This window comes from Passer montanus, unplaced genomic scaffold, assembly GCF_014805655.1.
Source record: "Passer montanus isolate IOZ18808 unplaced genomic scaffold, ASM1480565v1 scaffold9, whole genome shotgun sequence".
In the NCBI taxonomy this organism is placed as follows: domain Eukaryota; kingdom Metazoa; phylum Chordata; class Aves; order Passeriformes; family Passeridae; genus Passer; species Passer montanus.
The window spans coordinates 15,574,969-15,598,423 of record NW_024374367.1 but is presented as its reverse complement, the minus strand read 5'-3'; the positions used below and the strand labels follow the sequence as shown (position 1 = coordinate 15,598,423).

General features: G+C 48.0%; 1 long non-coding RNA gene across 1 annotated transcript in view; it reads left to right on the top strand.

Annotated features, from left to right (window-relative positions):
- The window catches only part of LOC120514025, a 36,888-nt gene extending 21,101 nt beyond the window's left edge, over positions 1-15,787 (top strand). The window contains exons 5-9 of the long non-coding RNA XR_005630402.1: positions 9,529-9,650; positions 11,165-11,385; positions 13,204-13,371; positions 13,654-13,796; positions 14,124-15,787. This is a non-coding gene — a long non-coding RNA (uncharacterized LOC120514025). The remainder of the gene's footprint in view (positions 1-9,528; positions 9,651-11,164; positions 11,386-13,203; positions 13,372-13,653; positions 13,797-14,123) is intronic.
- Positions 15,788-23,455: the final 7,668 nt, after the last annotated feature.

Genomic DNA, 23,455 nt, shown 5'->3' with positions numbered 1-23,455 from the left:
GATACGACCACATCAAACCCAGTGAAACACAACCCATTCATTTTTACAGCCTCCAGATTGCTGCCTGTTGTGATGTGTCCCTCCTGATGGCTCTGCTGTCACACAGCCCTTCCCCTCCCCTCCCACGGGCAGGATCCCGTGGAAATCCTCATTCCTGGAGGGCTGGACATGAACAAGGCAGGATCCCATGGAAATCCTCATTCCTGGAGGGCTGGACAGGGATGGGGCAGGATCCCATGGAAATCCTCATTTCTGGAGGGTTGGACACAAACAGGGCAGGATCCCATGGAGATCCTCATTGCTGGAGTGTTGGACACAAACAGGGCAGGATCCCATGGAAATCCTCATTCCTGGAGGGTTGGACACAAACAGGGCAGGATCCCATGGAAATTCTCATTCCTGGAGGGTTGGACATGGATGGTTTTAAGTTCCACTTCCTTCCTGTTTTCTGTTTAAACTGAGAACAAGGATTAGTGTTTGGTTTGAGATTTTAATATTCAAGGATAGATTAAGACAGCAGCAGCCTGATGTTAGATGACCATTAAATACCAAATGCTATCAAAATCTCCAGCAGCATCAAATCAAGCCCTAAATCCTAAAAGCTTATAATTTTCCCCCAAAAATTACACCAGAGCGTCACCTTTGGAGCCGTGTTGTTCTTTGTTCAGCAATAAATGAGGAATTGCTGGAGAAATCCCAGTTGGGGTAGTCCTGGCCCTCCCTCAGCCAAGCCCTGAGTGAAAGGCAGATTCTCATGGCTCAATTACAGAGCCACTAAACAAAATGGAAATGTTGATGTTCATTATTGATTTTATCCTTTGCTGCTCTGGAATGGTGCTAGTGGGAGCTGTTGTAATCAGATTACCTTAAAACTTACTTACAGAATGAAGTGCTTAATTTATCCCCCCTTTTTTCCTTTCCCAAAGCAATAAAACAGGAAGGGATCAGCTGTGCTTCCTGTAGAGCAGCTCTTCTCTTTTTGGTTTTCTCACTGTGTTTGTGTAATTCATCGTTTATCACTCTCAAAATCTTTTTTTAAAGCATTTTGCATTTGTTATATCTCCTCAAGTAATCGCTCATATTGGTTATGGAATAGAATAGACTGTGATTGTTAGAGATATAACTGCAAAATGTTTCCAATTTCTGGGAATATCTATTGAAAACTCCATTTACTGAACATCCATCTCCAGCTCCCAGGGCTGTCAGGTCACAGCTCCGTGTCCCTACAGCCTGGATGTCTTTGGGATTCAAGTCAGCCAGGCTGATTGTGGTTTAACTGAGGATCTGGGAAGTGCTGCATTTTGAGTGATATATCCTCTCATAATCTGGGAGGTTAAATGGTTTTTCTGATTTGATTCTTTACTGCCTTCCCCATTTCACATCAGATGAAACCGGCTGTGAAACGGCAGCAAATGCAAGTGGCACATTTGTGTGCTGAGTGCCTACAGCGAGCTCGGGGAAGAGAAATTGGCATTTAATTGCCCCTCATTAGTCATATGCTGTGTACAATACGAGTGGCATTGCAGTGGGCAAGGTGGCTGAGAAATCCAGCCCTGTGCTTATCCCAGGCTGGCTGTGGGGCTGGAAGTGGCTCTGACTGAGGCACCAAAGGACCCAGTTCCTGCCAGCTCTGTGGCCCTGCCAGCTCTGCCCCTTGGCTGGGCTCAGGGAGGGTGGGTGAGCATGATCAGAGAATCCCAGAATTGTTTGGAATTGGAGGGACCTCAAAGCCCACTCAGTGCCACCCCTGCCATGGCAGGGACACCTCCCACTGTCCCAGGCTGCTCCCAGCCCTGTCCAGCCTGGCCTTGGGCACTGCCAGGGATCCAGGGGCAGCCACAGCTGCTCTGTGCCAGGGCTGCCCACCCTGACAGGGAACAATTCCAATTCCCAATATCCCATCCAGCCCTGCCCTCTGGCACTGGGAGCCGTTCCCTGCGTCCTGTCCCTCCATCCCTTGTCCCCAGCCCCTCTCCAGCTCTCCTGGAGCCCCTTCAGGCCCTGGAAGCAGCTCTAAGGTCTCTCTGGATCCTTTTCTTCTCCAAGCTGAGCCACCTTGTTCTTGTTGTGTTCTGTGTGCACATTCATGTCCTCTCAAGCCCCTGCTGGGCACCTGATCCTGAGCAAAGCACAGCCCAGACCATCTCCTTGCAAACCCATGGACTCAGGGAATGCTTCAGGCTGGAAAGATCTTTAAAATCATCGAGTCCCACCACAAAGCAGCACTGTTCCCACTGTGCTGCTACCCAGGGATGATCAGACTGTGACCCTGCCACATTCCTCTCCAAGTGCCACTCAACAGGGGAACCTGCCTTTCAAAGGAACAAGACTTTTAATCTGTGGATTTATCAAATTTAACCTTTTTCTTGCTGTATCCTGCCTGCATTCCCTGCCATTCCTTGGCAGCGAGCAGCTCTGATCCCAGCTCTTCCCATCATTCCTCTCCCTGACCAGCCCTTTGGAAGGAGGGTGGAGATTTCTGTGCCTTAGCAGATGGCAGCAAATCTTGATACCTGCATTTCATAGCCTGGCCCGTGGGGTTGCAGTGATGTATTTACTCCAGCACCTAATGTCAATGAATTACATCCAACCCCGCAAATGGTCATAAATATGATAGTCTGTGTGAGCTGAGGTAATTGCCTGCTTTATATATGTGTTTATCTTCCCTGCATTGCATACACAATGTGCATTATGTCAGGGAGATGACAAAGAGCAGCCATAATGCTCCTCAACTGCATATTTCTTCTTAGTTTATGGCTGAGGCTCACAGTTATCTTATGCAGAGCTGGCTGCAGTGCTTTAATATAAATTAACATACTTAGAAAATGTCAAGGAGCATTAATTGACAATTTCAGAGGCCTACCTTGCTAAATACCAGTTCAGTTCTGAAGCCTGTCTCTGCAAGCTTAATATATGGAAAATAATGCTTATTCATGAATGGCTTATGTAACTTGGCATTAATTACATGGCAGCGAGTGCTGGCTGTCACAGATGGTCTCTACAAAACCAGGTGCCAAAAATAAAGTTTCAAGCCCCACGAGGGAACTTCTGGGCTGGATACTCAGCGCTTTGGAAAACCAGGGCACATCATCTTGTGTGGAAATACCGACTTACTAACCTAATTCAGGACCCACTTTTGGCAGAGGATTGGCCTATATAAAAATATTTCACATCAGCACCTTCTCCTGAACCTCAAATGAGGGGATCCACAGCAGGAGCCTGGTGTGCCCCCAGCCCAGCATTTCCCTAGCACTTCCCACCTGGAAAACAGAGATGACACTGAATAATCCTGTTGGTAAAAAGTGAAACAAGCTGATGTTTTTATTGGTTGCTCTGCCTGCCCTCCAGCCTGAGCTGTGGCACAGCTGGGAGCAGCTGGCTGGTGTGGAGGTGCTCAGCTGAATGCTAATTGTTGATTAATATAGCCCTGGTTTCTCTCTTTAGGGTTTTTTTTTTCCCCATGCACCAGGAAGGTGCTGCTGTCTCTTCTCATTCCAGCTGGAAGCACGGCCAGCTCCACAGCTCCTGGGAACTTCCCTGCCTCCCTAAACAAAGTTAAGCAAGGCTGAAAGATGTGATTTGAAGGCATTTATTGATTTTGCTTTAATATTCTGTTATTTCTTTCCCATCAATACCCTATTTGCTTTATGCAGTGCACTGTGGTGTAAGTATATTCCCAGAAAATGATGCACATAATGTTATCTCAAATGTGAGCACATGGATATCAAATGAAAGCTGGGCTGTAAATCACCGAAAATCAGGAATGGCAGCACCGTCCAGGCAGCTGCACTCTGAGCTATCCCTGCTCTGTTCCCAAGCTGGAGTGGGAAGGGCAGCCCTTCCTGAGGGCTGGGTTTGCTTGGCATCACTGGATGCTGCAGAGTTTGGGCCCCAGAGCTCTGCAGTGATGGGTTTCTATGGCAACTGGCTGGGAAAGGCAGGGGTGGGGGTTCCTGCCCTGTCCCCCCAGCTTTTCCTAGTTGGGTTGTTGGGTTTTTTTGCCAAAGGGACCCTTCTTTCATGATTTCCCTCTTTCTTTGCGTTGTTGCTGTTGAAATACTTTCTGTGGTCCCTAGGTTAAGTCCTCTCCTGAGACCAGGGCAAAACTGAGCCTAGAAATGCTCTCCTGGACTAACAGCAAGTGTTTATTGCCCTGACCCCCCTGCCCTCCTCCTGCTGCTTTTCCCTCCCCTTCTCCTCCCATCCCGGGGGGCTGTGGGGATACAAGCTCTCTCTTCAAATCCCAGAATGGTTTGGGTTGGAGGGACCTCAAATCCCACCCAGTGCCACCCCAGCTGTGGCAGGGACACCTCGCACTGTCCCAGATGCTCCAGCATCATCCAGCCTGGCCTTGGGCACTGCCAGGGATCTGGGGCAGCCCCAGCTTCCCTGGACAGCCCATTCCAGTTCCTGCCCACCCCGTGGGGATCTGCCCTGCCAGCCCAACAGGGACCACTTTGAAACACAATCCCAGGGATCATTTTGTCTTCTCTTGCTTGAAACCTAAAAAAGAGATTAAAAATTGCTGTAACCCATCTGCAACGTGACTGCTTCAAATTAAATTCTGTGCTCAACCCAAAGGAAGTGTCAGAGGAGCTCACCCTGGGAACAGGGAGATGAGGAATTCCCTGGAGGGTGTTCCTGTGTCACCCCAAATGTCCCCACGGGCACTGGGGCAGTTGTTGCTGTTCTTGTGAACCTTTCAAATGTGTCTTTCCCCTTCTGGGTCAGACCCTTCCTCCAAGATCTCACCCATGGCCATGCCAGAATTCAGCTGAGCCCTCAGGAATGGAGGAAAACTGTCCTGACCTGTGTTCCCAGAGGTGCTGCTCAGGGCACGTGTCCCTGCTGGAGACACTCTGGACATTGCAGAGAGCACAGCCTGGCTCTGGTGGGCTGCTTGACCATGAAATTGCCCATGAAATGGGAATCTATTGTTTCTTATGCTAATTAGTAACCCACAAGTTTATTTAAAGGTCACTGGAAAGCCATGTGAAATATCTGAGATGTGAAAAGTAGAAAAATCAAGAAGCCATAGGGAGTTTGGCTTATTTAGTATTGCTAATATTTAAGATACTTTCTGAGATGTGCATTAAATTAATAAGGGAGATGAAGGAGTGTTTTAATATAACTTAGTGTGAAAGTAGCCCTCAGAATTTATTTTATTCATAGATTTTTGCATCAAAGGTCCTATAATGATTAATTTTCAAACTTACAGGCTTAAACAGCAAAATAAGAAATAATAGCTCTGAAGTTGCTTTGAAATACTTAATAAAATGGTGCTCTTTAAAGCACTAAATGGCCTCCTAATGCCACTAGCCCTTCAAAGAACAGTATTCTTTGCAATATTTCTGTTCAGTTCTCTGCACTCTGCAAAGCTGACTCCCTGTATTGGGCATGGAAATATTTTCAAATGGGCAAAATCAAGGTATTGTTACATCCCCACAAAAGCCTGGGCTGAAAACCTGCCCTGAGTGCTGGGGAGGGCAGGAGTTAATCTGATGGTGCAGAAGGTTCCTCGGCCTTCCAGGCTGCAGGAAAAACTCCAAATACAATCATTGGAAAGGATGTTGCTGTTCTGAGGGATGCCTGATGTGGGGTTGCTGCAGAGGGACTGACACAGCCCCAAATCAAATTTTTTTCTGTAGGAAAATTCATGTCTTTCTGTGGACAAAAAGCATCTTCATGTCAAAACCAAGGGGTGTAAAATCAGAGGTTCCAGCCTGGAGAGTGCCCAAGTGTCCCCTTAAGGGTATTGGAGGGAGAGAAATTCCTTCTTAAATATCCTAAAATAAGAGCAGAATTTGGCCCCTTGCAGCTCCTGGGGAGGCAGAGGGCAGCTGGGATCCAGGCTTGAATCCTGTTACAGGAGGGCTCCTAATTGGAAATTCAAGCATGCAGAAGATTAATTGCCAGCAGGTGTCAAAGATAAGAAATTCCTCTCTGATCTGGGCAGGGGGTAACTCTTGAGTATTTCCCTGTATTGTTCTGTTCTTACCATTGTTCAGGGGGACAGAACATGAAAATCTACGTGAGGAAATGGGATAAACAATTTTGCTGCTGTCAGAAAAGGAGAAAACGCAGTGCAAGGCTTCAAAGGGGAGAAATTGTTAATTAGGAAATGACTGCTTGAAAAAAATATAAATGGGGAGGTCAGAGAGTTGTGGAAAGCCAGCCTGTAGATTCATGACCTGCCCTGAGCCAAGGGTTACACACAACCCGCCCCAGCAATTTACTCGGGTTCCTTCCTCCTTGTGCTGTGGGAAAATGAGTGAATTTGGCAATTAGTGGAGCTGCTGATTGACTCCTGGCCATCCCCAGCTCCTCGCCCCCTGCCTTGGGGCTGCCCTTGTCCCTGCAGCCCGGGCACAGGGCTCAGCCTGGGAGGTCCTGCCACCACCTCTGCTGCTCAGGAGGAGCTGCAGAGCCTCACCGAGCCTTTAATGAGGGGGCTGGTCCCTGTGGAGAGCAAAAAACAGAAGGAGGGCCTTTAGAAGGTGGTTTCCTGCAGCCCCAAGGCCCAGGTTGTCTGGTTTTTTTGTCTTTGCAGGTGGCAGGGAAAGCCATTCCTGTTGACAGGAGCAGGGCATGAACCTGAGGGAAGGACCTTGCTGTCCATGGGGTGTCCTGGGAGCATCCATGAAGAGAATTTCTGCTGAGGAGCAGCACTCTGCAGGCTTTGGTTGGCTCTCCACGCACACAAACAAAGGTCACTGATGAGTTAGCCCCTGGCATGGAGCTGTGGCAGGGGAGGGTCAGGCTGGGATCAGGAAAAGGTCAGGAAAAAGGAGGTGCTAGCACTGCCCAGGCTCCCCAAGGAATGGGAGCATTCCCAAGGCTGCCAGAGCTCCAGGGGTGTTTGGACAACACTGCCAGGGATGCCCAGGGTGGGATTTGGGGTGTCTGGGTAGGAGCTGGACCCTGATCCTTGTGGGTTCCTTCCAGCTCAGGATTTTCCCTGGCTCTCTGAAGGAACTCACCTGACCAGTCTGATACTGGTGTGGAGTATTAAACCCAGCACCACAGCAGGAGCAGCCAGCTTAGAGAGGAATGGATTAAAATCATGGAATGGTTTGGGGTGAAAGGGACCTTGTAGATCATCTCATTCCAGCCCCTGCCATGGCTCTTGCAGATCCTTAGGACACACAAAATGCAGCATTTCAATAGTCACATTTCATATGTGACAGGAAAGTCATGGCACCCCCATAACGAGGCAAAGCAGGGCATGAAATCATTAACTGCAGCCAGAAATAATGAATTATAATGTACAATAATGAATTCTGTGGTAAGTGCCACAGTTGGCTGATGGGGCTGTTCCAGAAGCCTGGGGTGTCTGAGGCAATGATGCTGCCCTGACATGTGGGTTGGTACATAAGTCACAAACCAACGTAGCCTCAGGAGTTTTGCCATCACCCCAGCAGGACTGAGGCACAATCATTGTTTGGGGCCCTCTCTGCAGTATTTACATGGATGGAAGTGGCCAGTGGGCCTTTGGGGTTTATTTGAAAAGGAGAAAAGCGTTGCTGCAGCCTCGTGTGCCTCTGCCTGCAGAAGGCTCCTGGCCCACACAGCCCTAGAAAAGCCAAGGCTTGGGTTTAAATTAGCACCCAGCTCTTTGCCAGAGCAATCAGGAGCAGCAAAGCAGGCAAAGAGTGAGTTTGGGAGTGCCTGAGGGGCTGGCAGCAAGGGAAGGATGTTCATCCTGAGCAGGAGACACAGCCCTGAATACCCAGCCAGGAAAGGAGAGACCCCTCTGCTTCCTGCCCTCCTCCTGCTGGGCTGTGCATCCTGGCTGGATTTACAACAGAAACAACACTGAAATGCCATTCCATGGCATTCTCCAGTCTCCCTCCTTCCTGGAAATATCACTGTCAGCTTAGGAAAAGTCATTAGCAATGAGGCATTGAGTCCCAAGACATGAAGAGCAGTTTTTAATTCCTTTCCTTGGACTAAACCAATTTCTTAGGGATATTATGGAAATCTTTGCATTTGGATTTCAACCCTAAAGTAATTAAGGAAATATTCCAGATGGATGCAATGAGGTTTTTCTTTACTTCTGTAGAAGAAGGGTGCTCTGAGGAGCCAGTCTCTTGAACAAGTGTGATGAGTAATTCCTTTGCTCAGTCTCCCCATCCATTTTGGACCACGTTGGGGAAATAAAAGCAAGGGGGATTAAGTGTAGAGGGAGCTCCAATGGGCATTTTGGATTTTGACAGCTGTCCTTGACATCATAGTGGACAAGGGGAATGGCTTCCCACTGCCAGAGGGCAGGGTCTGATGGGATATTGGGAAGTAATTGTTCCCTGTGAGGGTGGGCAGACCCTGGCACAGGATGCCAGGCTGGAAGTGTCCAAGGCCAGGTTGGACAGGGCTTGGAGCACCCTGGGATAATGGAAGGTGTCCCTTGGCAGGGGGTGGAACAAAATGAGCTTTAACAAAATGAGCTTTTTTCTTTTCCAGCCCAAACCATTCTGGGATTCATCTGGCATTCTGGGATTTTTATGATTATGCTTTTCCATCCTCTCTGAGCCCAACCAGGTAATTCCAGTAGTGCAAAGCTTGCAGAGTTCATTCTCCTGAGCAGAAAAGGCAGCTTCCTATCTGGATAGGTTTCCTTTCCTCTCTTGCTGTAAAGGGAACGTGCACTCAAGCAGAATTTGAAGTCACTGACACAAAATGAGGCAGCGAGAGCACACGAGGGAAACTGGAGGGACTGTGCAGGTGTGAGGAGTGGATGGAATTGTAATGAGGGAGTTGGAGAAAAGACTGGGAATATGTAACACTGAAGAGTAAAAGATAAGCAAAGCAGAATGTCCAGGGCTGACAGTATCCCAGCAACAATAAATTCTGTGTGTGATAGGGCTGGATGAGAGAGCTGGGGACTGACAGCTCTCTAATCTCCTGCCAAAATCCCTGCTCATGGGTTCCCCTGCACAATGTCAGCTGGAAGGTGGGAAGCACACACAGGTACAGGGGTTTGTGCAGCAGCTGCTCCAGGAACATCATTCCCAGGATGGGAGGTGACACCCAGAGCTGGGATCGGCGTCAGAACTGAGAATGAACTTCACTCCCAGCTCAGGTGGAAGGGCTGACACTGCTGCTGGGCAGTTTTGGGGTTGTGTTTTCTGCCCAGAGGTGATGGTGGCCTCAGCCCGTCTGCTCCCAAGGAAAAGAAATGGCTGGCTGCCACAGAACCAGTTCATCAATGTAACAGGGCCTCTGTGGAGACAAATAAATGAGAATTTCCTGTGGGTGAGCATCTGAGTGGCAGCAAATGGTATCAAAGAGAAGATCTGCACATTTTTTTGAGGAAGAGGAGACAGGAGGCTCACACAGGTGGACTTAGGCAAGCAGCCAGTGCCAGGAGAGGAAGTGACAAATTGATGTCTTGGAAAAGCCTGAATGGAGGAATAATAACCATCAACAGCAGAAGGCATTGAATGAGATGGATTCTCACCTCTAGAAGCTTCCTGTGTTTATTATTGATGGCACTGCAGGTTTTATTTCTTTGCTTTTTGTATTTTTCAGTACAATCTGGTTAGGAATTCAACATGCCAAGACATGTGATGGAAGGATTCTGGAAGGAAAGTGAAAAATGACATAAATGAGCTGCAGCAACAGCCCTGCCCTGGCAAGGAGTACAACTGGAGGTAATCCTAAATGACAAAGGTTTTATTTTCCTAGTTACCACTCAAACATCGTGGACAGAATCTCTGGACAGGGTAAATCTGTTTCCATGGGATTTCTGGTTAACTGACCCTTTTTTTCCCTTCTGTAATATCCTGGACCTGATTTTAAAGGTAACTGAACACCAAGAGGTTTGGATTAGCACATAAAAAATTCACTGCTGCCCTTCCAAACTCTCCAAACTCTTCAAACTCTTCAAACTCTTTGTAAACTCTTGCACATCTTTTAAATTGGCAAATTCTGTCCTGTGTCCTCTGGTGAGGGCTGCTGAAGTGGGTGCAGTGGGATCTCACACGGAGAGGGAGGCAGTGTGCTGCTGAGTAATGGTGAATTTCTCAGGAAATGAATAATTTTGTGACTTTCTAAAGGTCACTTGAAGTTCCCCTGAACTTTTATAGTTGGTTATATAAAATGAAAAGAGAGAACTCTTAGTCTAGATAACTGTCAGTCGGGTGAGATAACCTCAGAAAGGCTCTGGCAGGTCAAGGCACTTCAGTGACAGTTTTTGGGAAGAGACCAGTCAGCAGAGCTGCCTCCCCTGATGGGTGTCTGAAATGGAAATTCCAGCTCTCCCTCTTGCAGCAGATTTAAGTGGAAGTTCACTGCCCTGGTGGGCACCTGGATTGTGTAACTGACCTCTGAGAAGTACCTGAGCAACCTTTTGTGTCCACTGCTACAAATTAAAGCCCAGACAGGGACAGGTGAGCTGAAGGCAGCAGTGGAAAAGACAGACTGACACCTGGCCCTGTTTTCTCCTTAGGGGCAGCTCTGGATGATTCCAAAGTGGTTCAGGGGTTCATGGGGTGGTGTTGTGCTGTTCCTGCTGGGTTTGGATGTTGAGACTCTGCAGGAGCAGGTCTGGAGCCCCCTGGCACCACGGCTGGGCCTGGTGGGCTGGCACAGGGACACTGCCATGGAGGAGGAGGCCTGGGCTCCAGAGGGAATCTGCTCCACCTGCAGCTTTGCAGCTCAGGAGCAGAGTCACTGCCCTGATGGTGATGCCTCAGGTTTCAGCTTTTCTATTTCTCAGATTCTGTGCTGCTTTAGTGTGTGGGTCTGAGTTCGCATCAGGGGATGGTGAGCTCTGTGCACAGAGCAGGGAGACAAAACAATTCCTGCTCCAGCTGGGCACCAAGGACAAATGATCCCAATCTCAGCCCAGGAGCACAAACCCCGTGGGCTGCAGAGAGAAAAACAAGCAGGGTGGGACTGCAGGGGCTGCAGCTGGGGTTGGACACTGAACTGCAATGTGCACATGGAGCAGAGCTGAGCCCAGGGAGAGACCCCGGCAGCGCTCGTGCATTTTGGGGCCATTTGGGTTCATCCTGGGTGCATTTTGGGGCCATTTGGGTTCATCCTGGGTGCATTTTGGGGCCATTTGGGTTCATCCTGGGGGCAGCCCTGGCTGGGCTCTGGTGGTGCCCGCGGTGGATCCATGGAGGAGATCCTTTGAATCAATCCCTGCTTTATTCTGTAGCTCTGCGCAGCCTCTGCTCTAGGGCAGCACAAGGCACCACTGGCAGTGCCAGTCCAGCCTGGCAGAGCCCAATTCCTGCAGAGACCACAGACACTGCAGAGGGAACGTGGCACAAAGCACTCCATGGAAAACCATGGACAACTGGAGTCCTACACTGTCAAGGGCTGGAATTCAAAGCAGCAGAATGATGTTTCCCTTTGTTACAATCATTCCAATTCCAGGTATGTAGATTTTTTTCTAATTCTGCTTCAAATTGGCACTCGGTGATTGCCGGGAATGAGGAATGGATTGGGTTTTCCACAGTGCTGTGCTCCAGGTCAGCTTGAAAACACGGGAAATGGCAGGTTAATGGCAGTTTAACACCAATTAATAGGCCACTTTATTATAGATTAGCATTCGGAGCCTGTTCAATGGGTAATTACAATAATTAACTCTCGGAGCTTGCCTGCACTTGTGAAATTTGGTGCCTCTGTTTACTCTGGAGAAGGAGTGCAGGAGCAGAGATGGATGATTTGGAGTGCTGGAGCCAGGCAGGATGGCAAGGACACTAAATTTGGGCTTGCTCTTGAACTGTGCTCACAGGTGACATCCCCAGGTAGAGGGGACTCTGTCCGTGACTGTTTTAGTCCTGGCTGAGCACTGCTGAGATTTGTGTTCCACCTGTGCTGCCGAGCAGCCTCTGCATCCCTGGCCTCACACAGATGGATTTCCCACCTCCTCGGGCCAGTCCTTTTCAGCATTCAGCACAATAAATCCCCTCCTGTTGGGAGCACTGACGGTGAGGAGTGTTTGAGCATCCATCCCGATGCTCCAAAGAGCTCAACGTGCAGCAGGATGGTGTTCCAAATTCTTGGGGAAAGCCGTGAATCCTTCAGGAGATGCAGTGGTTTCCTGTGGGGCTGGAATCAGGGAATGGATGGACCTGCTGCCTCTGGGAACAGGTCTCTGCTCATGTTGTGCTGCTGGGTTAAAGGTTGTAAAATCTTTGTAATTCTTGAGTTCCTGTTGAGTTGATGCATCTCATTTAGTTTCATTGACCTTATCTCTTAAATACTGTGAAATCTGCTGAGAAATGCTAAAGGTGAGCTCTAGTTGTGGTTATTTTTTAAATATTCAGGCAGTGGACAGAGCTAACACAGCAAATATAGCCTCTGTGTGTGTGTGTGGCTTCACTCCTGCATTAATTAAATAAATTAATAAAACCACTAGATTGTGAGGCACCAATCTTTGGGAGCCATGAACTAAATCCCATTTCTCTGGGGGATGGATTCATCATTCATATAATGCAGGAACCAGGACCTGTTCTGGCAATGGGGAAAAAGAGGTTCCAAATCAAATCTGGGATTTCAAGTAGAAATTGTATTGCTCAGATTGTGGGGCTGAATTTTTGTCATCCAGGCCAAAAGCCATTTGGGGAAAAAGACTTTGGCAGAGAAATGAGAATAACTAGTAAAGCTGAAGAAGGGTTCAAAACTCATCAGTCCAGGGGGCGAGAAACCTCAGCCTTGTTCAGAAAACTAGAAATTAATTTCTCTTCAACATTAACAAAAACTTGTTTTTCCTTCTCCTGCCTGTTCCAGGACCTTCCCTCACTGCTCAGCAGAAGGGGAACCCACTGCAGAGCCTCTCCAAACACAAATAAACCCTGTAGGCACTCTGGGGGAGTGCAGCAGCTGTTTGAGAGCTCAGCTGCTCAGTGGCCTCCTTGTTACTCACTCCTGGCTTTTTAGAGCCAGTTTAGAGCCCCATGGGTGTGCCAAAGAACATTTCCTATCCCCCAGGTGCCTGGAAGAGCTGGAGATGTGTCCTGGTCCTGGGGAGGAGGGTTGGATGGGCTGGAAAAGGAGCCAATTGCAGCTGTTTTCAGCACCAGCATGGAACTTTGGCACTGGGGTGATAAAGCAGTTCATGAACAGGGAGATCTTGGTGAGGCATCAGCACTTCCCAAAGGAGCAGGGCAGCTCTGGATGCAGGTGAGCAAAGGCTGCAGACGTGCCACAGCTTATTAACCCTTAATAACCAACATTTCTGTGCCACAGATCAAACACTGCAGTGGGTTTGGGGTGCTCTCCCCCAGTGTAACACCTCGGACCTCTGAGCCCTTGCTGTGATAAAAAGCTGCAGACACAACTCCCCAACGAATGTCTTCATAATACTTAAAATTCAACGGAGCAAGAGGAGAATAATGAGCACTGCAGCCATCCCAGGTTGGTAATTACCGCCGTCATTATTAATTTTCCAGAGCAATCTCGTCAAATGAGTCATTATTATCTCAATTCCTTAGCCAGGACTGATTGATTCTTTCTCCCTGTTGTGACTAATTCCATATAATGTCTGAGTACAATATAGAACTATAGAGCCAGTGTAATTCTGAGGCTGGATCATTCTAAAGAACCAAATCCCTTCCCTTCAGCCCTGTTTAGATGCAATGCTTTGTACTACTTAATTGAAATAAATACCCCACTCCTGTCACTCCCTGCTCTCCACAGGCACTGGAATTCCACTGGAGACAGGGATTCCTGTCAGCCTGGGCTCTGCCCAGTGCTGGATCTGTGCTGGCACCAGGCAGGAGCTCCACAGCCCTCACAGGTGCAGCAGGTGTGGTCTGAAGGAAGTGCAGCTCTTCCTGATGGTAATTTTGACCCTTTTAAAGGAAGGTTTTGTTGGTTTGTCTGTCTGTGAGGGTTTTTTTTTGGGAGGAGAGGCTAAAAGTAATTTTTTTAGCTCTGTCCATTGTTCTGTCAGCAGAGCTGAGCATGAAGAGGTTCAGTGCAGGACAAGGAGAGGTTGGCTGTGGGGTGGGAAAGTGGTTCCTGCCTCTCTGGGAAGGGTGAGCAGAACAATTACCTTTCCTTTAGAGGAGCTGGAAGCCCACTCCTTGCATTTCCCTTGAGCTGCAGGGAAGGGGAGGAGGAGGAGACCGCAGTTATTTTACAACTTTGACCTTTTTGTCTCCCAGACTTCAAACACGAGCAGACTGGAGAGGGAAAGGGGGAGGCTGCAGAGCCAGGAGCAGCAGAGAGGCTGTCAGGGGAACCCTCAGCACTGGAACCTTTCAGAGCAGGAAGATGTGATGGTTTCATCCTGAACCACACGCAGGGGTGAGACATTCCCTGTCCCTGCTCTCAGCCTTGGCTTTGCCTCCCTAAAACCAGCCCTGCCCCAGCAGCAGCCTCCCCCTGCCAGCAGGGATTGTGCCTGTGCTGACATTTAGGGATATTGGTGTAGGTTGCTCTGGATTGGATTGGGAGAATTAAAAATATTGAATTGGACAGTAAATAAAAGAGGAGAGGTCACTGCCATCCAGCACTCCTTTATTTCTGGTTATTTATTGAGGCAGTTCCATATTGAGTCCGTTAGTGCTGAGTTCAAAATTCACTTCAGAGCCCCTGGAAGCAGAATTTGGCTGTGCCCCGAGAGCCTCTGCCCTGGTGGGTGTCAGGATTGAAATCCAGCAGGGTTCTGTGCTGCAGCAGGGATTGATGTTGTCCATGGCATTCAGGCAGCCCTGTGTCACCATGTCCCCAAGGGCTGTGTCCTGTCCTGTTCCTCAAGGTGTTAAAATGTCATGATTTCCAGATTTTAATAGGAACACCCCATAATATTGTGCCCCCTTCTTGGAGGTGTGTCTCTGCCCTAAATTCTGTTTTTTCTGATTTTCCTCCCTGCATTCAGCCAGCAAGGAGGATAGGATAATCTCACATATTATTTCTCTTATTTACAGTACAAGCAACACCCTGTTTATTGTTATCAATTAGATATTTACTAGGCTTGAGACGCTGAAATTAAAGGAAACATTGAGCTGATGGGAGGGTTCTTTTGGGCTCGTGGAGCCCAGTGCTGGAGTCAGAGGTGCCCCTTCTGTTAGCCACAGATGGGCCCAGAGCTGGTGACACAGTTGGTGCCCCGGAGCAGGAGCTGACCTGTGTCCAAACCCCTCCTGCATGCAGGGCTGGGAGCAGCTCAGCTGGAACCAGTGGAAAAAATCAAGGATGAATTTGTAGAAAAAACAAGCTGAGGTTTGGCTTGCTACAACCTCCCCCCCACCCCAGCTCTGGTATTACAACAATCTGAATATCAGTTAAAGTAAATGTAACTTCTTGCATCCAACCAAGCTGGGGGATAAATCTCTGTGTTTTTATAATAAATGCACTTTATGGCAATCACCATATGCTACCTTTGGTCCTGTTTGGAGTGTAAATCATAACAAATGTGGATCCTAAAATGCTTTATTGTCTTTTTACGGCCACATACGGCTGCTGCTCCTTCCATTTGTGATTAATTTTTTTAATGGTTCCCCCTAGAACCTAAAAAATAATTAAAGCTAATGAATACTCTGTGGTGACAGTAAAGGAAGGAGCATATTGCATCTCTCTCACTCCCAGATCTGATCAAAAGCGGGCTGGAGCTGTGAAGTTGTGACACTGACATTTTGTACTGAGCTGCCGACCACCTCCTGAGACCAAATGATGACTTTGGGGAAGAGCAGGAATTAGAGTTTTCATTGTTTCACAGCCATAGTGCTGAGAGGGTGGAATTAAAAGCAGTTGAAGTCACAATGTTTATTTCTTAGCGAATCCTCTCTAAAGAATCAATCTGAGATGTAAAGGACTTTAAGACAGATTTTTTTTTTCCCTTTGTCCTTGCCCCTGGCTGCATGAAGTGAGATATTTTATGCACTGTTACTGGCCAAAATATTGATTTCAACCCAGATTTCAACCTTTTCCTTCCCAAGGCTGCAAGCCATGGTCTGTGTGTCCTTCCAGCTTCCCTGGCTCAGGGAGCTGCAGCTGCTGAAATTCAGAGGAAATCCCCAGGCAAGGCCTGGCAGAGCCTCCCCAGTGCCATTAATGCCACCTGCCCTCCAGATCCAGAGCTGGGACTCTGCTGCCTCCCAGCCAGGGGTTTATCTGCCCTCCAGAAACTCCTGAGTTTGATTTCCTTGTTTTTCCCCTCCCCTCAGCACTTGGGTGTTGAACTCCTGTGTGTCCTGCATGGGAGCACAGCCAGCGCTGAGCGCTGCTTAAAAACCTTCAAAATTCGCTTCTCAAAATGAATATTATCTGTAAAGGCTGTAATTAGTGTAGGGGGTGTTGCTGTGCACGTTCCTCTGCCTCTCTCTGGGCTTCCTGCAGCTCACAGCAGCTTTGAAATGAAACTTGAGGGGAATAATTGACAACCAAGTGCTGGCCTGGGGTTAAAGTGTCAGTGCTGCAGGAGGAACCTCAAAGGTCCCATCCCGTGGGGGACTGGCCAGGGCTGCAGCTGGGGGCACAGATGGAAAACAAACTCCCCAGGTAGCTCTTGGCATGGTGTCACCTCCTCCCTCACTGCTGGGTGTGAGCACACGGGGCTGGGAATTCACTGGGAATTTTCCATCTCTGCTTTTCAGGCCCCGAGTGACACTGGCTCCTTCTCCTCCTTCCTTCTCTGTTTCAGTTTCAGCCCTTCTGCCCTCCCAAATTCATGGGCAGTTCCCAATCACATCACTTAATAATTTTCTTCTAGAACAGCTTTAATTACAAAACCAAGCAAATAAAGGATAATTAAGAGTTATCATCATCTGCAGAACTGGTGAGAGAATGAGGTGCCTTGCAGTTAAAGTCACTGTAGAGCCCTAAAATTGAAAATCCCACCTTCTGAATTCCAGTTTGACATCTTAAGGTGCATACTCCTGCTTCTTTTTAATGCTTTATGTTGATTCATTTCTGGTTATATGAGTTCTAATTGTTAAAGTCAATTTGTTTTGAAAGATAAAACCATAGCTTTAAGAAAGCATTTTTAATTTGCAAATGTTCATTCCAAAGGGAGAACTATTTATAGTTAAAACTGAAATGTATAAGGAAAAGGGTCATTGAAGTCAATGTCAAGGTGGTCAAATTTTACTGTCCTGGCTGCTTAAAAAAAAAAAAGAAACAAAAAAACTTTGAGGACCATGAAGTTCTGTAGTTTCTGTAGTAGGTTCCCCATGAACTTCCCCCTGTACAGTTGTACAGTATCATGAGTAAAAGTGAACCAAATTAAACTGTTGTGGCATATAAAAACAGCCAACAAAGGCAGGCAGCTTTTTTCCTGAACCCCCTGAGATTTATTCTGACAGTTTGCAACTCGATGAAATGGATAATGGAAGTCCCTTGTCACAATAACTCAGCTTTAAATGTATTGTTGGATTAATAGACTCAGTTATCCACTCTTCCAAGGAGAAAAATGACTTGTGGTTTCGAATCGGGCCCTCACTCGTGGCATCCCATCAAATTAGCCCAACAGGCCAAATTTAAACTCCTGGCAGAAGGCAGGCACTCTATGAGTTGTGTCACAAAAATGGGTTTATTTATGTTTAATGATTTCCAGTTGCCATGGCAACAGCTGTGGGTGACACACGGTGGCGGCCGTGCATCCCCGGAGTCAGGAGTGGGACCAGGTGATGGATGTCCCTGTCCCCTGCTGCCACCCCCTCTGCAGCAGCCACTTCAGGGAGGGAGCTCGCTGAGGATGTGGCACACCTGCAAGGGCTCAGGGATGATTTCCTCACGTTGGTGTGGGAGTGGGAGTTCCCAGCTGCTGCAAACACCTCGCTGCCTTCCCCTGGGGCTTGTGGAGAATTCCGTGGGGTTTAGTCTCACACAGCTGGGAAGGCTCTCCAGGGAGGAACCTCCTTGGCCATGCCACTCCTCCCTCTCTTCTCCTTGCACTAAATAACCTCACGAGATGATTTCACTCTCTGCAGGGTCATGGCTTGGCTCAGCCCTGCATGGGCCAGGCACAAACCCCTCCCTGCAGAGGGTGCCCAGAGCAGCTGGGGCTCCCCTGGGTCCCTGAAGTGCCCCAGGCCAGGTTGGACACTGGGGCTTGGGGACACCTGGGATGGTGGAAGGTGTCCCTGCCCACGGTCTGCCCAGAAGGTCTGCAAGGGTTCTCCAGGTGGCTGTGTGGAAATTGGTGATGGGAGCATTCAGAGGACCCTCCCAGGAGCAGCAAAACTGCTGAGCACAGCACATCCCTGAAGTGCAGGGAAGAGCTTTTATTTTAAACTGGGACCATGAAACAGGAAAAAGCTTCTGCCTTTTGATTTTTGCCTTTAACATGTTAAAACAGAAGCACCTGCTGCCTGCTGGGCTCATTAAACTATGTCTTTTTATTTTCATAAATCACCACGGTAGAATTTGAATTATTTACTCGGTAAACTCGAGGCTACATTCATTTACATTCTCCAAGGTTTTTGTGCATTAGCTTTGGAACCCTTTTCTTCCCACCTTTTGTTCAGTGCCCACCTTGGCTCCCCAGGCAGGATCCCTCCCCTTGGTGACTGCAGGGGTTTCATGAACTTCAAAAGCAGCCAGAAATGTCAGGCACACGCAGCCGCTGAATTATGGATCAGAATACAGCACATCAAACATTCAGAATTATTCACTTGTGGGTCTTTGCTTGGTAAAGCAATCAAAATCCCTGCATTTCTCCTTTGCTAAGATGTGGGGTGGTTGTTTTACATGCTCCAGAGTAATGTTAGCAGGGGTGTGGGGGGATGTGGAATATTTTTTTTTTTTTAAGCGAGGCACTTCAATCAAAACTTCATTCTACTGTAAACCCAATTAGCTCCAGTCTGCCAAGTCAGCTCGGCTGCCTGCAAGAAAGTGTGTGAGGCTATGAATAATTGCTAAACTCGGGCTTCATTCTATCTAGGAAATGCCACGAGGCTTTTGTTAGCCCCAGATAAACCCCCTGCACTTGGCTCTGAGGTTCCAGCTGAAGAAACACCAATTATGGGTTCAGAGCCCATAAATGTGTTTGAGCAGGGCTGTGTGTGTGGAGAGGCTCTGCTGCCTTTGCTGTGGAGCAGAACCTGCTCTCCAAACACTCAGGGATGGTGCCAGGAGCTGAACAGGGGGCAGGAGAAGAGCTTCCATGGCTCTGCTCAGGCAGACCAAGCCCATTTCTGTAGGAAAAGTCGCTGTGCCCTCCAGGAGCAAGGGCTGGAAAATGAAACATTCCAACAAAACGTGTGGAAAACAGGTCACCTGCTTTGGGGGAGGGAGTGCACAGGGTGTTCAGCTGAATTTCAGGTGCCACGTGCTGCTTTGTGTCAGTTTGGATGTGGTTCCACAGCTGGGATGGGAATTCAGGCTGGGCAATCAGAGCCCTGGGGCAGTCAGGGATGCTGTCAGCAACAGGGCACAGGAGGCGAGGAAATGGCCTGGTGGTGTCCCAGGGGAGGTTCAGGTTGGGTATTAGGGGAAATTTCCTCATGGAGAGGGTTGCCAGATGTTGGAACAGGGCAGTGGTGGAGTCCCATCCTTGGAAGTGTTCTGACAAACCTGAACATGGGATTTGAGGAAGCTGTTTGGTGGTGAGCGTGGTGCTGCTGGGTTGATGGTTGGACCTGCTGAGCTCAGAGGTGTTTTCCAGCCTGGATGGCTCTGCGGTGACACCAGAGGTGTCCCTGGGACACCCAACCCCAGACAGGGAGGTGGGACACAAACTGCCTCCAGGGCTCCTTCCAGCCCTGGGGAATGTCCAGCCCTGTCCCTCCTCTTGCTTTGGCCAGGGGCTACCACAGGCTGCATTTCCTGAGGTGAGAAAGGCTGAAAGGTGAGAAAGGGATTTCTGCTTCTTTCCAGCAGGACACACCTTCCCCAACTGCAATGGGTTTTCCTTGGATATTTTCTTGTCTTTCTACCACACATGCCAAATATCCCCATTTTTCCCTTTCCATCTGTAAAAGGCAGAGCTGTGGCTCCATCAGGAGCCATGGGGGGCTCTCTGCAGGGTGCAGAACCTGCAGGCTCTGGCTGCAGCATCCCTGCCCCTTTTGGGAGGCACAGCTCCTCTGGGGCAGCATAAGTGGGACAAGGGGGAGCTCTTGGGAGCGTGGCAGTGGTGCCAGGGCTCCAGCCTGGCCCTGCTGTCCCCAGGGCTGTGCAGGGGGAAGGACACCCTGTGGCCACTCGTCACCTTCAGTGGCTGCACACCGCTGCAGCTCACAGCCAATTAATTTTATGAGTCCTATTTGTAGCTCCCGTTCCTCCTTATATAACGCTCATTTGTTTCAAATGAGCAGAGAGTGTGCCCCTGAGATTCTAAACATACCTCTTTATTAGTTCAAACAGAAACTGTTACCTACAGAAGCTAAACTTGGCACTAATGTACGAAATGAGATGAAGAGTTCCTTTTAAATCCCCTCCCAGGTGTTAGATAACAGGGACTGTGCTGGGAGGGGGAGCAGGGGACTGCAGAGTGCTGGGAACAGCACTTCAATCATCTCTTGGATTCATTTCTCCAACAAGAAACAGATTAAACCCCAAAATGCAGGCACTGGGGGTGCACAGCAATCAGCCCCGCTCCCCCTCGTGTCACACTCACCAAGGCTGGCCTCCCTCTGCCCTCAGGACAGGCTTGCAGTGTGTCTCAGGAGCAGTTTTACAGCTGATAACCCCATTTGAATGGTCTTTATCTCTGTCACACGAGTGTCTCACACTGCTGAGCTTGCTGGGTGCCCTGGTTGGGATATGGGTTTCTATCTCCAAAATTCCCTTCACAGCCTGGGGGTTCCTCTCCCAAGGACATTCCTGTACAACCCAAAGTGTGAGAGAACCCAGATTGTTTGAGGTATTGAAGATTTTAACAAGCCAAACTGGAAATGTTCAGTTTCCTTAAAAGCAGAGTTAGAGAGCAGGAGGAGGAGGGAGAGGGAGGAACCACAGCACAGCCCTGGGAATTCTGGCTGTGGGAGTTGTGGCTGTAGCACCCTCCAAAATCCACATCCACAGCTCCTGCCACAGGGTGACACATTGCTTGGGCATCCCAGGAGGATTTTTCTCCAGACTGCAGCTGCTGGAAGGCCTGGGTTCAGCCACGTTCATTTTCTGTGCCATAGCCAGAAATGAGCAAGAGCAGAGGTTAGCTCTGGCATTTCTGCACTGGGAGAAGTAGGGCTGGGCAGAACTGGGGGTGTGGGAGAGCTGGGACTGCCCCAGGTTTGGAGGAAAGGGCTTCTTTAAAGGTTTTTTATTGTATTTGCAGGGACCCTTATGGCAGGGAGGAATGATGAATCTGACTCCATTCTCAGAAGGCTAATTTATTATTTTATGATACTATATTATATTAAAGAATACTATACTAACTATACTAAAGAATACAGAAAGGATACTTGCAGAAGGCTAAAAAGATAATAATGAAACTTGTGACTCTGGAAAGAGTCCTGACACAGCTTGGCCCTGATTGGCCAATGAGTCAAAACAACTCACACGAAACCAATGAAACAATCACCTGTGGGTAAACAATCTCCAAACACATTCCACATGAGCACAACACAGAAGAAGCAAATGAGATAAAATTGTTTTCCTTTTTCTCTGAGGCTTCTCAGCTTCCCAGGAGAGAAATCCTTAGCAAAGAGATTTTTCCAGAAAATATGAATGTGACAGCTTTTGGGGATGTTTTTAGCAAGGTGTTTTTTGCCATCCTCCAGCCCAGTTTACAGCTGGCTCTGTGTGTGTGTCAAAGGCAAATTCCTGACTGCCACGAGCAGCTCTTCCTGCAAAAGCTGTTAGCTGAATTAAGTTGCAGGAGTGTAGATGAGAAAAAATTGCTTTTCCTCTAAGGAATATGAGGATGTTTGTCAATTCCTCTCCATTAGGAGCCTGGTGCACTCGAGGCAGAGATGAAAAGTGAGGATCAGATGAAAGGATGGCAATGATCACTCAGGTAACTCAGGGATGTGGCACACGCTGTCACCATGGAGATCCCAGCACTGCTGGAACACTGGGGCACGTGTGGGCATCTCACTGCTCTGGGAATACTGAACCTGCCTGTGCAGTGCTGCTCTCCAGGCCTGGAATGGGTTTGGATGACTGGCAGCCATAAATTGATCAGATGGATGGATATTATGATTTTGAATCCAGGGATTATTCCAGGTGTTTCCATGTGCAGGGGGTGGAGTTCAGGTGTTCTGTGGCTGCTCAGGAAATTGGCTTTGACTGCTGCATGAAGCAGGATAACATTTGCTGTGGCTTACCCCACATTCCTTGGATTTTTTAATTGTCTGTACACTCATTTTCCTGGATTTATGACTTGGAAATCCTCTCTGCACTGCAGCACCTGTTCCCAAGGTGGGTGGGCTCAGCCTTAACAAAGCTTTAAGCAAGAAATACAATCAGATGTAGCTTTTTAGCTTGTCTTTACAATCACCCACATGTCTGGATATGGCTGGAATTTTCCAGGAGTTGGATGGATCCAATCTCTGATGGATTCAGGTGAGTTTCCTCCTTCATGGTTGGCGGCAGAAAGTTGACTGTGACTTTAAATGACATTAAAATGTGGCTCTCATCCTCCTGTGTCCCTAAAACAATTTACTGCCACTGTAATTATTAGCATTCTCATTAAGAAGAGTTGAGCTGAAAACCAAGACACAAAGAAGCAGTGACTTCATCAGAGCCAGCAAATCCAGATAAAGCAGGTTCCTAATTCACTTCCATGCTTTCAAATAAATCCTCAGAGCATCAATTACTGTATCTCTTGTAAAGCAATTACTATCAGCCTCCATTGCTCCCCTTTACACATTTTAATTTAATAATTATTTTTGCTTTAAAATACAGGGTAAGGAATTTCACGGCTCCTCAGGAAGAACTAAAGCAGACAACAACAACAAAAACCCTGTAAAAGCAGAAATTACTTTCTTTTGTAATCAGGTTGATTAGACTCGTGTATAATCGTACACAGCAGGTGGGAAGATTAACATTTCACTAATTCCTAGTGGTCATTACTGCAAGGAAATTTAATCTGCAGAGTTCACAAGGATTGCAGTTGCATGCTGGTAAAGCTCATTTAAAAGACAGAGCAAAAACAACACAACTTTGTATTCTGGAATCCAGTTTTGCTCTGAACTCTTTTGGCCTGCAGGCAACATACATACACCAGGATCTTCTACTTAATTGAGAAATAGATTTGTATTGATCAGGCCCACTTAACAAGCACATTCAGAGCTGTTCCTGCTCTCAGTTACTCGGGTGGGGAATGCAGGCAGACCCCAGAGGCTTGAGCTACCTGATAAAATAGATATTTTTACAGCACATGCATTTTTCTCTGTGGGGGCTGTGCTAGTACACGACACTGAGAGTCAGTTCTCATATTTGGATCAATTCAGAGTAGTTCTGCTGAAGCTGAACAACTTATTAATTTCTTCCTATGAAAACAAAAAGTGACATAATTATTATGATCAGGTTCTGCTTCACTAACCTGGACGTGGGTTACTCCAAAATAAAATGCCCAGCAGCTCACAGGGAGCAGGTTCTGGTGATC